Genomic DNA, 5,586 nt, shown 5'->3' on the forward strand with positions numbered 1-5,586 from the left:
TAGCTTCTCTAAAAATAAAAGAGATGGATCCCCAGTTGGTAACAATGTCAGTAACTGGATTTTCAGACCATGCTTTGCTTTCTATTAATCCAGCCACTGTGTAAAATCCGTGTTAAGTGTTTATAGCCACCCCCGCCACCCCAAGCAATACAAGCAAACTAAGAACGTAGGCAAGTAGCATCTTTAGCATATTTTCCCTGATACCCCACTTCTCACTCCCCCCGATATGTCCGTTCCGAGTACAATAATCAAGAAAAGCACGAGAAAACACACACACACACACAAACAGAGACATATCGCTCTTCAGAGCAATTACAAATGATAGTGAAACTTACAAACTTCCAGCATTTCGCACCCAGAGTAGTCCACTGATTTTCCTTTGTGTTTTTGCATATTCCATCCCCCAAACAGTGGGTCTAGGTGCTTGTGGTGCAATTCTCAGCGATGACTCTGTTGGATTCCCCCGCTTGATAAGTGAAAAGTACCTTGTAATATCCCTTTCTCTTTCTTGTCTGTTGTTAGCTGCTTTGCTGATACTGGCTTACTGCACTGGGGTTACGGGTACACACAGGCTTTCATTGTGCTCGGATAAGGCAGAGCGGCGGCGTAGGAGAAAGCGTCTTGGGAAGCCCTAGTGGAAGGACGGTGTCACTGCAGGAAGAAGTAATAGCCACAGAGAAGAAGCAAAAGAGAAACGCGAAGCCTCCAAGCGGCAAAGGAGACGAATGAAGAGAGAAGCAATTTATGAACTATGAACCCAGTGGTTTATTTGCATGGATGGAAGCCAAGGAAATCCCCTTTTCCATCCCCAGGTTTATATGCTACCTCTTCCCTCGCTCTGAAGATCCAATAACTTCCCATATTCCTAGGGAATGCATTTCCCTCCTTCTGTGTATATATATCTTCGAATTGCCTAATCATCCACTAATTATATTAAGGCACCCTGCTTACCCAGCATCAAGCCCTTTGTGCAATTATAGGAGTGTCACAGATACATCACAGCTATGAACTCTCTTAGCAGCTGCATTTCTCTGCAGTATAAGTGGAAAAACAAAAGCAGTCATTCTGTACAATGCTGTGTGTAGGTATCTGAGCAGACCAAGGATCTTTGTGGTCAAGGCTAGGAGTTGGGAGCTTTGGGTTCAGATCCCAGCTCTAACACAGACTTCCTGTGTGTGCTTGGGCAACTCATGGAGGCCTAGGTCTTTACATGCCTAACTCCCATTCAAATAAACAGGAGTTAGGCACCTAAATATCTTTAATGATCTGGGCTCTAATCTCTGTGTTTCAGTTCCCCTCTCTAAAATGAACACAGTGATACTTCTTTTGTCTGCCTTCTCCATTTCGGCTATAGGATCTTTGGGGAAGGCACTGCTTCTCATGATTGTGATTGTACAGTACCTAGCACAATGCCCCCCCTTCTCATTTGGTAGGACTCGAATAGTAATAATGTGGATGTGTTATAGTGACACACTAGAGATGCTTGATTAAAGGTGAAAATGTGCTAAGCACTTTCCACACACACAAAAATAATTTTTTACTTAAATTTAGAAATAATGAAGCAAAAGGATTCTAAAAATCACCTAAAACATACATTCATATAACATACATATATATGCAAGTAAACCCAGCCATGCTTATTTCACTGTGATCCAAGAAACTGCACATTTAAATAACCACTCATAGGGGGTTCTCAGTGGTTGTTGTGTCTGAGAGAACTGCCAGACTGGTCCCACAGCACAGTCAACATGCAGGGCCAAATCTCACTGTCCTGTTCTTTTTGATCTAACAGAACCCAGTTCTTTGATTTTAAGGCATGCTGCAAGCCCTGTCTGGCATCGCAGGCATTTGAAGGAGCTGAGTTGAGAAGAGGGAAGTGTGGCTAAGGTGGAGAGGGGATTTTTGTTTAGCCCTGAATGGTTGAATGAATGTGGAAGAATTTATTGGTATTTATTTGATATATTTAAAAGAAAATAGCATTCATATGCCTAAAGCAAACATTTTGAAAAATCTAAATTGCTTAAGAGTTGCATTGACTGCAATGGGACTGAAGAATATGCTTAAAGTAACCATCTGTTAGAGTGCTTTACTGAATTGGGGCCTTGAATTTTGAGCCATTTCAGCAATTAGTTTTTCAGTGATGCTTCTTGTCTCTAATTAAAATTACTGCAATTTGCAAACCCTTTGACTCCCATTTATACTGTTTGAACACATTTGGTAGCCTTTCTGGGATTGTTTAACTTCACAAGGTCAAGGAGTGCTATGTTCATCCTGTGTCCATTTTTTTTTTTGTGCACAACTACAATGCCCTTATTATGGACAAGGGTCATGTGCTTACATTTTGCATACATTGCAAAACAGACCTCTTAAATATAAAACTAATTTCTGAGATATAAAAATCTAATAGTCAAGTATCATGCATCTGATGAAGTGGGTAGTCACCCACGAAAGCTCATGCTCCAAAACGTCTGTTAGTCTATAAGGTGCCACAGGATTCTTTGCTGCTTTTAAAAATCTAATAAAAACCTAGCAGAAAGAGTCCTTAAGAGTTAGTCTTGTGTACAAATTATTTCACAAATATCAAATTCTCAATTTTAGATCACATTAATTTATTGCCTGGAGTAACACTGAATATATATAAAACATCTAGGTTAATGAAATGAACAACAAGTTGTGGTATCCTATCAGTTTAAGAGAAGTAAAAAAGAAAACATGATCATTCTAACATTTGCTACATCATATATTTTCTTAAGCTCCTTGGTTCTGACCTCTGGACTCAAATTATAAATGTACATTTCTTTTTTTTTAAATCAACAAGATGTAATCAGTAATTCAAATTAATAGAACATGTTTACTGTCTGCAAGATATTTACCATATTTACATGTATTTATCCAACGCACCCACACTGTTTATCCAGAATGACTAAAAGAAGGTTAGAGCTGAAGACCTTTATTTATTCAAATAAAAATAAACTAGCTAAGTTAAATACGGGAATACATGTAATTGCCTTCTGATATGCTAGAAATTTACTTTCTCACACCAGATGCTCATTGTCCATTCTGGCCTTAAAAATCTAGGAATTTACCGACACTATATACACCAGTCTTTGAAAGGAGATGATCACCAACAGCACCTACGCAGTCCCCTCTTTCACAAATTTCAGCACAAACACTAATGCTCAGTTCCCAAGAAGCTATTCTGCTCCAAGAGCTGACCCCAGTTAGAGAGACTGAGGCAGAGAACATGTGCTGTTCTGCTTGCAGCAACTCCTCCCAAAATAATTTGCATCACAAAACTAACACAGAACTTCTTTAAAGATTCAAAGGTGCTCATATTAAGAAAATACAGTAACTCCTCACTTAATGTCCTCCTGCTTAACATTGTTTCAAAGTTATGTCGCTGCTCAATTGGGGAACATGCTTGTTTAAAGTTGTGCAATGCTCCCTTATAACGTCGCTTGACTGCCTGCTCTGTCCACTGCTTGTAAGATTTTGTGGAAGAGCAGTGACTTTACAAGGGAGCATTGCACAAGTTCTTCTTCTCCACCTCCTCCCTCTCCCTCCGAGTCCTTCTCCCACTGCCAAACAGCTGTTTGGAGACGCTTAGGACTTTCTGGGAGAGAAGGGAAAAAGCAGGGGAGCACCGCATCTCCACTCCTCACCCTCCCTCTCAGAAAATCCTAAGCACGAAGCACTGGGAGGAAGGGAGAGTAGGGGGGATGTGGTGTGCCCCGGAGAGGGGTGAAGTGAGGGTGGGAAGAGGTGGACCTGGAATGAAGCAGGGACGGGAAGAGACAGGCCTGGAGCATCCCCCGGAAAATGTCAGTGCCTGTTCTTCTCCTGGGAAGCTGCCACTGCTGCTGAGAAGGTGCTTCCTAGTGCCCTTGCCTTCAGTGGGCTGTGCTGTGTGGGGTAAGCCAGGGGCACTTCCCAGCCACAGTACAGTACTGTACAGTCTGCCCCCCAAAAAACTTTCCTTGGAACCTAACCCCTGGCATTTACATTAAATCTTATGGGAAAATTGGATTAGTTTAACATTGTTTCACTTAAAGTTGCATTTTTCAGGAACATAACTACATTAAGTGAGGAGTTACTGTAATTTGTAAGATGACTGTGTGAGACAGCCCCATCTGGTGACTCCTGCCATAGCAATTAAGTACAGACACTACTTTATTTTCTTGAATAACAAGGAAATTAAATGCAAAAACCAATATTAATGCAAAATTTAGGTCACAAATTTAAATGCAAACATTTTAAGAAATGAAAAAGTTAAGCATCTCTTATTAATGTTAACTCTCCCACATTGCACACACTGCAGTCAGATGGTTAATAGGATTTAAAATACATATTCTCAATATATGCAAATTAATATTACTTTACAGAACGTTTAAATTTTGTTACCATTACATTAATGTAGTCTTTTGGAATTTTGTAGTGATGTTTAAGTAATATTAAATCAGAAATCTATAATTTTATTTGATGGAATAATGCTGTAGTGGAATCAAGATTTCATATTATTTTAAGAAGTACCATAAGTTCCTCTCCACTCTGCAAAAGGTAACATATGTAATAATGGAAGATGGGGCTAGTTGGGAAAGGCTGCTAAGGAGCATACATTTCACCCACTTCCGATAAATGTGTTTGGGGCTCTCTGGGAATTCTAGCTGGCCACAGAGGCAGAGCTGGAAAGGAGCTGTTTATTCTATGTGGCAATGCTGCACTACAAGTCCCCATGTGACCCTTTGGAGCAAATGCGTGTAGGGTTCTGAAATACCTCTTTGGCCACAATTCCCACCAGCTTCTTCCTTTCCAGATACCACAGTGTTACCGGAAAAACACATCCACAGCCTTAACTGCATTTTCTTACCTTTGACAAGAATATCCTGGTCTAAGTTCTAGGAATTAAGGCCAGGCTTTTGGAAATTGGGGAAAGCCCTCTCAACCCCCCCATAACTGCTTAAACAGTGTTCTGTTGCGAAGGACGTATCACTGCTCTGTGCAGTAACAAGTAATGGCTAATGTCACTGCAGCTACTGATCTGCCCTCACCCTAATGCCTTGCTCTGCTTCTTGCTTTTGCTCATATGGGGGAAGACTGAAAGGGCCAAATTCAGAAGCGATGCACAAGAGCTGGAATGTGCAAGTCAGTAACTGGGGATGTGCCTAAGCTGGCAGAATCCACATGAACCAATAAAAAGTGTAATTACAGTCAGACGTCTGTTTTACCACCTGATCTGTCAGTCTTCTTGCAGCAGGTTCCCTGGTGCAAGTACATTTTTGGCCTTTCAATGCTGTGTGATGGGTTTCTTGCCAGAGTGATAATCAATTTGTTCCTGTACTGCCTCTACAGTGAGGTGAATAGTCTTTCTATTGTGGACCAAAGAAACTATTTTTTTAATTAACCCCTTTTTATTTTGGGTGGGAAAAAATATGAAGTATGTTAAAAAATAGTACAAAGTAGTCATTAAATATACTATATGGTTTCTAGCCAACACAGAAGGCACATACTTAAAAAAGGACTCTTCACTTACTCTACATTAAATACTGGTTATTAATAATTCTTTTTATTGCATGAATGAGAAAGAAA

This window comes from Gopherus evgoodei, chromosome 1 (assembly GCF_007399415.2).
Source record: "Gopherus evgoodei ecotype Sinaloan lineage chromosome 1, rGopEvg1_v1.p, whole genome shotgun sequence".
NCBI lineage: Eukaryota > Metazoa > Chordata > Testudines > Testudinidae > Gopherus > Gopherus evgoodei.